Here is an 11,509-nt window from a genome sequence, read left to right as displayed (position 1 = left end):
CTCGCCATCTTGCGGAGTGGGGGCTCGCGCCTATATAGGGAGAGCCGAGAGAGGAACCAAGGCTCTTGCTCTCGCGACCACCGCCGTGTACGGATGCAATGAGTCGAGTCGTGCAACATTAACCAAAGAATAATTTTATTTTATTTGTACGCAGTTTTATTTTGTTATTGGAAGTGACGGGAGATATATATATTTTATATTTTATTCAATAAATATTTTATATTTATAATATAAAATCAAGTGCTCGTTCATTTATCCATTAACGAAATCCTGTGCGCGGAGACGTCTTCGGGGAATCCTGGACAGATCCTGATGCATGGACGGGAAGCTGCCACATCCTGGTGATTCCTGAAATAATAATTAATACGATTAATTATTAACAACGCGTGTGACGCGAGTGTTGCGTCATTGCGTGTGACGAACAAAGGTGACAGTTGAATGACGTCATCTTGTGCCTTTGTCTCTGACAAAGGAAACTACGCAGTACAGCGAGCAGTGAAGCAGTAAAGGTGCTCATCTGCAGAAGGGGTTCTCATCCTGGGGATCCAAAGATCTTGTCGGAAGACAAGGTAAACCAAGTAGCAGTGAAGATCATCTGGAACAGGGGTTCTCATCCTGGGGATCCAGTGGTCCTGTCTGTGGACCAGGTAGACTACGCAGCAGCGGTACTCATCTGGCGAAGGGGTTCTCATTCCGGGGATCCAGAGATCTTGTCCGTAGTGTAGAGAAACGGACTGGCGACCGTGTTAAAGGTAGGAAAACTACTAAATCACATAACTCCCGAACTCTCATGACCCATCTTCCGGTCACAACATAACCGGAAAATCCAGGAAAAGGCCAGGAAAAAAAAAATCATAACTCCTAAACTAAGCGTCCTGGAAAAAAAAAAAAAAAAAAAAGTACTGGTATACGTTTTTGTTCCTTTCGACGAGACTGATCAAATTAAATAAGGGTATTATACCCCTTACCGCCCTCGTTTACGAGATACATACTTGGTAGAGAAAAAAAAAAAAATGTTTCCGAAATCGAAAGGTCTCCACATATTTGCACGAATTAGAAGTTTCTAAGACTTTTTGGTAAAAAAATAAAAATTTTTATTATTTTCAAAAATTCATAACTCCTAAACCAAGCGTCCCCGTCCCAGTGTCCCTGGGGTCGGCCGCGCCCGGGCCACTCGGACGTTTCCGAGCTCGGGCCGGGCGCGGCGTAGTGGTCACGCGTGGTTACCCGAGGGGCATCGCCCGGAGGGTGCCACGCGGGCCTGCCGCCGGGGCCGCTCGGACTTATTCCGAGGCGGGGCCTGGCGGCGAGAGTTCGTACTCCTGGCCGGTCGGGACCGTTTCCCGTTCCGAACCGGCCGGCCGGGAGAGGTGGTGTCCCTTCCACTGGACGTGATTACCGGTGGGGGGACGGCTGGTCGCCACGGCGGGCAAGGTGTGGACGGGGAGCGGCGTCCTCACCCCAACCGACCGTGGGGCCCCCCGGGTGATGCCACCCGCTGCGGTACCCCTGTTGTCGGAGGCAGGGGACCCCCGAAAGCCCGTGTGGGCGTCAAAACCCACACGGGTGAGTAAGGGGCTCGGAGTCTGGCCGGGGTGCGGTATCCCCCCCGGCCTAAGACATATGTCCCCTCCCCGGGGGAACTTGGGGCCCGGCCTTGGGGTGTGGCCGGTCATGTTTCGGGGCACCCCTTGGCCGGTGGGGGTATACCCTGGGGGACGGAGCCGCAGCGGGAAAGTGGGATTAAAGGAGATGATTACTAGCACAAAAATAAATAAGAAACAGAATGAGCGGGAGGTGGAGGTGATGGAAACGGAAGTTTCCAAACTTACAAGCGCCACGATGTCAAGCGCAGGGGAGGAGCAGAGTCGGAGTGAAACGACGAGTGGGTCGAGCATTAGCAAGGTGCAGGTTCCAGTACTGAGGATCAAAAAGATCGATCAGATCGATCATAAAATCGCAGTGAGGAAGCCAGTACTGAGGACGAGAATGACCCTACCGCCGAATGATCGGGCAGTGGCTGGTCCATCCAAAGGGCCTGTAATGTCGGTGAAACCACCTGTGGACGCGGAGGAGCCATTTGTGGACGTGGAGGACACGGAACACTATGACTCAGATGAAGAGGAATTCATACCTCCTCCCAGGAAAAGGAAGAGAGGAAGGCCCGAGACCACCGGCGCATTCAGGCTGGTTAAACAAGGAAGGGAAGAGAGAGCCAAAATGGAAGAGGAGTATGAGAGAGCCATCGCGAGCACCAAGGTTCCTTATCAAGAATCTAAACAATTCCTGCGAATGAAGGACCTAGTGTTAGAATGTGCGGACGATCTGAGAGTTGCTCCAAACGCAGAAATAACGGCCGAGAGTCTGAACCAGACACGGGCGTTAATGGAGGCACTCTGCAAGTCCAAGAAGGGATTGCAAGGGAAGATTCAGGCACAGATTAAGGAGGCGGCCTGCTATTTAGAGGCTGCCATCACTACCATCTGTGGGAGAATCTATGCAAAAGATATCGGAGAGGAAGAGGGCTCGACGGAGGCACTGAGGAAGCAAGTCCGGGCCCTTAAGGCGGAGAACACCAGGCTTCATAATGAAGCCAAAAGAGCGCGGATAATGCGTAAAAGTATAGAGGATGGAAGCATCCAACCTCCCGCAATAGACACGCACCCGCCAGACGAGTTGGAAAAGCTGGGGGAAGCTGCGCAACCCCAACAGAGCACTGACGCCCCGATGGAGGTGGAGATGGAGGTGAGGGCGACTCCCTTGCCTTCATCGCAGCCAATGAGACCCCCCATCAAAGGAACAACCAAGGCGCTAGGGGAGCATCCTCCTGGAATAAGCAAAGAGGAGGATAAAATAGTATATGATGACCTCACAGGTCACAAAGATGAGGTCACAAAGGATCCAGGCATTACTCGAGGAGAGAGGGGCTTTTATGGAGAACCTCAAGAGAGGGGATAGTAAATCCCTCCCGCTGGAAAGAAAACTTTCTTCATTTTCAAATACCTCCACGCCCCTTCGGCCGGCGGTACCGGCCAGCTGCCCCGAGCGGACGCCTGCTGCGCAAGGTGGCGTTGATCCTCGGGCAACGACGGTTGGTGACAAGGAGAGGAAGAAAAAGAAGAAGGGGAAGAAGAAGAAGACAGAGGCGAAGGAGGAACCGAAGCCTCAACGTCCGAGAGAGGACTTTCTCTTGAAGAGGAAGAATCCCCCCTCCATCCCAATGCCCGGCCCGGAGAAGGCTCCACTCCCTCCCCAACAAACCGAAACCCAGGAAATTTTCTGGAGCAAGGTTGTAGGCAGACGGGAGAAGGAAGCCACAAGAAAACGGAACCAACAACAAACACCGACATCCGGACCGGGAAAAAGGGCCGCATCCTCACTCCCTCCTCAAAAAGAGGAGGGTAAGGCGATGGAGAGACCGAAGCCCGCAATAAAGGAGGGCATAGGGAACAAGAGGGCTCTCAGAACTGCCGCGATCACTCTCACATGTCCCCCTGGAAGTTATGGTGAGGTGATCGGCAAGGCAAGGGATAAGATCAATATTAAGGACCTTGGCATCCCCAGCGTTAAGGCGCACATAGGGGTCACGGGTGCAATGGTCTATGAGGTCAAGGGGAAGGATCGTGGGACCAAAGCAGATGAGTTTGCGAATAAGCTCCGCGAAGTCCTAAAGGACGTTGAAGGCGTCAGAGTAGGAAGGCCGGTTAAAACGGCTGAACTACGTGTTCGTGGCCTTGATAGGGCCACAACAGATGAAGAGATAAGAAGGAAGCTAGCGGAGGTGGGAGAGTGCAGCCCAGACGATGTAAGAGTTGGGAAAATGCGCTTTGCCGCCAGAGCCCTAGGCACCGTCTGGGTAAAGTGCCCGCTTGCCTCTGCGAAGAAGATACTAGCGGTGGCCAGAATCCAGATTGGCTGGATAATGGCCACCGTGGAACTTCTAAAAGAGCGGCCTGTGCAGTGCTACAAATGCATGGGCATGGGCCATGTGCAGGCGCAATGCGAGAATGACAGGGACAGGAGAAATACCTGTTACAATTGTGGGGAAGAGGGGCACAAAGCCCAAGATTGCCAAAACCCTTCCAAGTGCGTGTTGTGCGCGGAAGCAGGCAGACCTGCGGGACATAGGATGGGGAGCAGGATCTGCACCCCTCCTAAACAAAGGGGCAAACCAGAGAAGGAGAAGGCAGGGTTACCAAAGAAAACCCCGGCTGGAAGGAGTGCAGAAGGTGGAACAACCTCAAGAGAAGGAACGCAGAAGACCCGCAGAACCACGCGCACTGGAAGCAAAGGAATGACTGCTGCTGCCGCTGTCGCTGCAAAAGAATTATCTGCGGAGAGGAAGGAACAACCTAAGAAAGATGGGAATGATGAGCCTAAGGAGGCAAATCAAATGATGGAGGTGGTCATGGAGGAGGCCGGCGACACATAGAGTCATGTCGATACCCCTTCTTCAGGCCAACCTTAATCACGCCCGGCGCGCCCAGGATCTATTCATTCAGACCATGATGGCGCGCCGGTGTGGTGTGGGGATAGCCGCCGAGCCCTACATGGTACCGGAAAGTCACCCATGTTGGGCGACTAACGGTGCGGGCTCGGTGGCCATTACGTGGAGGAGAGAGGTGAACTCCCCCCCCTGCAGAAAAATAGGTGAGGGCAGGGGGTTCGTCTCTGTAGAATGGGGGCCTATCTCTATCGTGGGGTGCTACATCTCCCCAAATATGGGCATTGCCGAGTTTGAGCAAGTGATGGACGGGGTGGCGGACTTTGTCCGTACCTGCCTTCCCCGCCCGGTAATAGTGGCCGGGGACTTTAACGCTAAGTCTAGCAGTTGGGGTTCCCGGCGCACCGATGCTAGGGGCAATGCCCTTGAGACATGGGCGGCGGCACTCGGCCTGTACATTATGAATACAGGCACGAGGAGCACTCTTATCAGGCCGCAGGGAGAGTCGATAATTGACCTTACGTGGGCCAATTCCCCTGCGGCCAGCAGAATAAGCGGATGGAGAGTGGTGGACGATGAGACTCTATCTGATCATCTCTATATAGAGATGCGGGTCTGCGTCGTCCGCCAAGGGGTGCTCAGCCGCGCCCAAGGGGGAGATGAGAGGCCTCCAAGGAGATGGGCCTTGAAGAAGCTGGATGCAGACAGGCTAGTGGCCGCAGTCGCCTCGGCGACCTGGCCCGGCACGGTTATACCCAATGAGGGAGTGCAGGGTCGGGTCGAATGGCTCGGGGAGGTGATCACGAGTGCGTGTGAAGCAGCCATGCCCCGGGTCAAATATATACCGCGCCGCAAAGCGTACTGGTGGTCGGACGAAATAGCCGAACAAAGGCAAGTGTCAGTCCGAGCCAGACGCCGATTTACACGAGCAAGGCGGCGCGGAGATGACGAGGTGACGGCTGAGGCTTACGCGGAATATTGATTCGAGCGTAATACCCTTAGCGCGGCCATTAGGAAGGCCAAGGCCAGAGCTTGGGACGAGCAGCTGCTCGCTCTGAACTCGGACCCGTGGGGGCGCCCGTACAAGACCGTCATGAACAAATTACGGCATTGGGCGCCCTCCGTGACGGAGACCCTAGAGGCCCCGGAGCTAACACAACTGCTCGACAAATTATTCCCAGTGGTGGTTAGGACTCCACGTCAACTTGACGACGAAGAGCCTGCCCCCTGGGAGGAGGAATACGGGGTCACGGGGTCTGAGATGGCCGGGATTGTCAAACGGTTGAAGTCGAGGGGCAATAAAGCCCCTGGACCGGATGGCATTCCCGGTCGGGTCTGGGTGCTGGCCTTGGACCACCTGTCTGCATTCGTGAGGCAATTGTTTACGGATTGCCTCAAGCAAGGAGTCTTCCCCCCGGCTTGGGAGAGGGCCAATTTGGTCCTCATCCCCAAGGGGGCCAAAGTTGCGGGGAGTCCGCAGGCGTACAGACCCATCTGTCTGCTGGACGAGATTGGCAAATTATTCGAACGTATAATTGCCGACCGTCTCGTCCGGCATCTCGCCCGGGTTGGCCCGATCTTCACGGGGACCAATATGGATTCCGCGAGGGAAAGTCAACCATTGACGCGATTCGCCGCGTCAGGTCCCTCGCGGAGTCAGTCATGGAGGATGGCGGGGTGGCGTTGGCGGTATCGTTAGACATCGTCAACGCGTTTAACACCCTGCCATGGGATCGGATAGAGGACGCGATGACATATCATCGCGTCCCCGACTACCTCGTGAGGATCGTCAGGGGATATTTCCGGGCGAGGTTCATAGAGTACAGAGACAGGGATGGGTGTGTACGTCAAAGGGAGATCACGTGTGGGGTCCCGCAGGGGTCGGTTCTCGGACCCTTGTTGTGGGACCTCGCGTTTGATAGGACTCTCCGCACGGCCCTCCCCCCCGGCAGCAGTGTCGTCTGTTACGCGGACGACACGCTAGTGCTGACCGGGGCGGATAGCTGGGGGGAGGCCCGAGGACGGGCGGAAATAGCAGTGGCATGCGTAGTTCGCGAAATAAGAGGTATGGGCCTAAGAGTGGCGCCTCAGAAAACTGAGGCGCTTTACTTCCACGACGGTTCTCGCGGGAAGCCCCCGCAGGCCCATATCTCGGTGGATGGCACCTCCGTCCGGGTTGGGACACAGGCGAAATATTTGGGTCTCATTCTGGAAGGAAAGTGGAGTTTTATACCCCATTTTGAGCGGCTGGCCCCCAGGTTGGAAGGGGTGGCGGCTGCACTTGGTCGACTCCTCCCTAACCTGGGGGGGCCGGATGGAAGGGTCCGCCGCATGTACGCCGGCATTGTCAACTCGGTTGCCCTCTATGGGGCACCGGTTTGGGCTGGGGCTGCGCTCACCACTCCTCGCATAAAAGACGCCCTGCGTAGAGTGCAACGGCGCATCGCGATACGGGTGGTGCGCGGTTATCGGACAGTGTCACATGCGGCGGCCGCGACCCTGGCGGGGCTTCCGCCAATGGAGCTCGTCGCGCTGATGTACCAAGAAACGTACGATCGGACGCGCGAGCTTCAGAGGCGGAACATACGTATGACTGCCGGGGTCAGAAGGGGTATGAGACTCCGTGCCCAGCGACGCATGACTGAGAGATGGGAGGAATATCTCCTCAACATCCCGGAGACCAACTCCGGGACTCGCGTCGTCGGGGACGTGCGGCCACACCTGGAGGAATGGGTGAAGAGGCCGCGACGCCATGAGGTGTCATTCCACACTGCGCAGGTGTTCTCCGGGCATGGTTGTTTTGGGGAATACCTGTGCAGAATCGGGAAGGAGCGAACTACAGCATGCCACCACTGCGAGGATGGATTGGAAACTGCGCAGCACACGTTGGCCTATTGCCCCGCATGGGCCAACGAGCGCAGTGTCCTTACTGATAAAGTCGGGGAAGACCTCTCGCTGTCGACACTGGTGGAACGGATGCTCGACGGCGAGGAAGAATGGAAGGCGGTAACCTCCTTCTGCTCATCAGTCATGAGGCAGAAGGAGGATGCGGAGAGGGCGCGAGAGGGGGCCCGAGATAGAGGAGACGGCGACGGGGGCGGCCCGCCGAGGCGGGGTCGCGGAGGCGGACCACCTCGTCGCCGTACAAGGAGACGCCCCCCTGACGGGGTACGCTAAGAGGGAAGGATGAAGGACAAGGGGCGCTATGCCCCCCTCGTCCGGAGACAAAGATGGGAGGCCCACTAGGGCGATTGGTTGGGCGGGGGGCGCTGTGCCTCCCCCGCACGATAGGAGAACGAAGGCCCCTTTTGGGACGGAGAAGTAGTAGTCCTAGGAGGGGGGGGGGGTGTCGCCTGGCTGGCGGCCGCACGGCGAAAGCCTTGCGGCCGTGGGTCGGGCGGCTTCCGTCCCCGCCCCGGCCGAGGTCCTCCTCCCGGGGAGGGCCTCGGTGACGCCCCCGGACCGATGGTCGAATCCCGTTAAGGGAGGGAACCGCGGCCCGGGGGCATGGGGACCACAGAGGCTCGCTAGGAGCCTCATTGCACGTGGTCCCCCGGGTATGGACGCGGCAGCGGCGGCCCTCTCACCGGTGCCTTAGAGCGCCGGTGGGAGGGTGGCGCTGCCTACGGGGGTTCTCCCCTCTCTTCTGGGGGGGAGTTCCCAGGAGTAGGGTTCCCGGAGCGCTGGCCGAATCTCTTCTTCCTTTGGGAGAGAGAGGGAGCCTCGTTCCGGGAGCCAGGGGTGGCGGCTCGAGCGGGAACACTCGAGCCGTGACCCCGCCCCCCAAACTTTTTGGGAGGGCGTGACGTGGGGGTGGTGACCCCCTGCGTCGCAACCGCGAAGAACCGCACGATAAGTGCGGGGGGAGAGTATCTTCCTCTCGGGGAAGATGCTCTCCCGGGATGAAAAGGCTTGGGGATGGCAAGAAGTAATGCTTCGGCAGTTCCTTGCCATCCCCCGAATAGCCCGCGAAGGCACCCGCTGTGGTTTTAGTGAGGTAGGTCTTGGACCCCACCGTCGATACATTCGTGTATCGGTGATGGGGGACAAGGAGTCCCACATAACCCTCATCCCCTACCCGGGGGATGAGTGGTACCATGAGGTTTCCACAGCGTCAAAAAAAAAAAAAAAAAAAAAAAAAAAGGGTTAGCATGGGTTCCAAAGAGTTAGAAAATAATTGAATATTAGGGGTTAGGATCACACGTGGTCAGGGTGACTAGGGTCAGGATATCCTGTGGCCTCTCCCGTCGGTCGCCACCTTGTCGTGGTGGGAGGGCTCACCCAGTACACTGTCGTACTGGGTGCCAAGAGCGACCAGTACCAGGATTTCCTGGTACAAGGCCTTTCCTTGATTGGAAAGTCGGTATGCGTGTGTGTGTGGATGAATGAATGAGGGCAGGACGGGCTCTATAGGGTTGGTACCCAACCGTCCTATGGGTGGGATCCCCAGAGAATAAAGCCAACTTCTTACACTACTCATGATGGACACTAAGAACGAGACGATCATTACTGTCGCAGCGGGATCGGATACCGCAGCGGCCGGTGGGAGAGGCTGTATTGTCCCGGCAGCCTCCTCATCGTCATCATACGTCGGGCCTCCACGGGAGTTGGAAGCGAGCTCCCGTGGTGAATTGGCTATCCGCTTCACCAAGGGTGGACTTAAGGCCGTACAAGTGCGGGGGAAGCCTAAGTCTAAGGCTTGTCCTAAGGCTGGCACCTCTCAGCCAACCGTACGGCTTACAAGAGTGGACCGAGGCGGAAAGATTTCCTCAAGCACCACTCCCTTAACCAAAAGGGAGAGCGGAAGTAAAGCCACCACTGGGACGATGAGGCAGGCGCATGTCTCCCCGGACCCCCAGTGGGAACATTCCTCCTCCCCCTCCTCGTCTTCTGACGAGGAGGAGGACATGGACGTGGACGTGGAGGAGGTCCACAGCGATCAGAGGAAGGCTACGGAGGCGGTGGAGAGAGGCCGAGGTCGGCCCCCAACTACCCAAGAATATACTGGCATGACGGCGGCCCGCGCCGACCGCCTTGCCATATTAGAGAAGGAGGTCCGCCTGAAGGAGGCGCTCTACGTCCTTGACGCGAACGCCCCTCCAAAGCGCACCAGGGGAAGGGACAGCCTTCCCACCGAGGAGGAGATGATGACTGTGTTTAAAACACAGAAAACATCCGAGATATACGCGAGGGCTTGTCGACACCTTATGGCTGTCGACAAGACTTCTGACGTGTCGAAAGGTCTGCAGTCGACCCTTAGCACGGCACTAAGGAGAGCGGCACGGGAGGTCCAGGTTGTCCTGGCCGTCCTATTGGAGAGAGCGCGCAGCGCCTCGGAGGAGCCGGCTCCCTCCCAGGAACTATGCGCCTTAAAAGCGTATGCACAGGCGCTCAAGAGTGATAAGGAGAAGGCGGACGCCGAGATCGATGATCTCAAGAAGTCGCTCGCGGCAGCCAAAGCAGAGCTGGCCACTGCGAGGGCATCCGTCTCTCCGTCGCGTCGGCCCCCTGCTCTGAAGCGCAAGCTCAGAAACAGGGACGTCGACATGGAGAAGGAGGAGGACTCCGACCCGCCAGTGCGGGATACGGAGTGGTGCCCGAGCATTCTGGCACCAAGCTCTGCCCTGAGAACGGTGGACAGGGGGACTTCTCCTTGCCCAACCGTGGTGAAGGACGACGCGGCCTCCAGTGGACTTAGCCCACAAGAGGTTGAGGCTCTTCTGTGTCGAATCACAGAATTGAAGCAGGAGGTTGACAATACGCGGGCCGAGATGGCGGAAGTCCTGGACTCCTCCATCTCGGCAATGCAAAAATGTCGGGATGAGAATAGGGAGCTGCGTGGGCAACTAGAACTCCGGGGGAGGAGTAAACCTCCATCAGCCGGAGTTCCGCGGGGGGTTAGAGCTACGGGGGGTCCGTCGTCTTCCGGGAAGGGGGGGGGATCTTCTGTGGTGAGAGACTGTATTGGCTCGGGGGGGAATACGAACGACCTATGGTCGAAGGTCGTAGGAAGGAAGTCCGCGAGCGCTGATAAGCGCCTACCGCGGGCTTTTAAGGGGTCTGCGGCTCCGCTAGCCGGGGAGCAGACAGGCGCGGGTCAAGCGGCGAAGCCAGATAAGGGGCGCCGCAAAACATCGCGGAGGAAAAGGAAGAGGGGCCCGCGAGCGCCCGCAACCGCGGCCGTAACGGTCACGATTGCGGACAATGCGGGCAGTGGTCTGACCTACGCCCGGGTGATGGGCGAGGCGAGGGAGAAGATCTCCCTCCAAGACCTCGGCATCGCGGGGTCGAGGCTCAGGCCATCAATGATGGGGGGCCTTGTTATAGAGATCCCCGGAAAGGACCGCCTGTCCAAAGCTCGGCAGCTGGCCGAGCGGATGAAGGAAGTGTTCAAGGAGAAGGAGGAGGTGAAGGTCACGCAGCCCCAGAAGACCGCGGAGCTTAGGGTCCGGGGTCTCGACGTGGCCTGCACCTCCAAAGATGTCTCTCTGGCTATCGCCGCGGAGACGGGGTGCCCAGAGGAGCACATTCGAGTGGGAGAGATCCGGCGCAGCTCGGACGTTGGCCCAGGCTCTGTCTGGGTCTGCTGCCCGATCTCGGTGGCCAGTAAGCTGGCCAGAGTAAGTAAGCTGCAAGTCGGGTGGAGCAGTGTCAGGGTGGAGACACTAAAGGCTCGACCCGTATTTTGTTTCCGGTGCCTCGGACACGGTCACGTCCGGGCCCGGTGCAAAGCGGTAGTGGACCGCAGCACCGCCTGTTACCGGTGCGGGGAGCTGGGCCACAGTGCCAAGGGGTGCACGGCGCAGCCCAAATGTCTGGCTTGCGCCGATATTGGCTTGCCTGCCGGGCACCGACTGGGAGGCAAAGGGTGTAGACCCAGGCCTCCCTCGAGACGGAAGGAGGATATGCCGCTCGCTGAGAGGATAGCAAAAGCTTCCTCGAAGCAAGCGTCGAAGACGAAGGCGGAAAAGCCCGGTAAACTCGCGGCGAAGCGAGTCCCTGCCGGGCCACCAACTGCATCGTCCTCTGGCCAGAAACAGAAACTGGCCAGTGCTAGGGAAGAGG

The sequence above is a fragment of the Prenolepis imparis genome, unplaced genomic scaffold (genome assembly GCF_030444845.1).
Source record: "Prenolepis imparis isolate NDT839.2.m4 unplaced genomic scaffold, iyPreImpa1.0 SCAF_86, whole genome shotgun sequence".
NCBI classification, from domain to species: domain Eukaryota; kingdom Metazoa; phylum Arthropoda; class Insecta; order Hymenoptera; family Formicidae; genus Prenolepis; species Prenolepis imparis.
The sequence above is the reverse complement of the archived record's forward strand: the minus strand, read 5'-3'. Positions refer to the sequence as shown.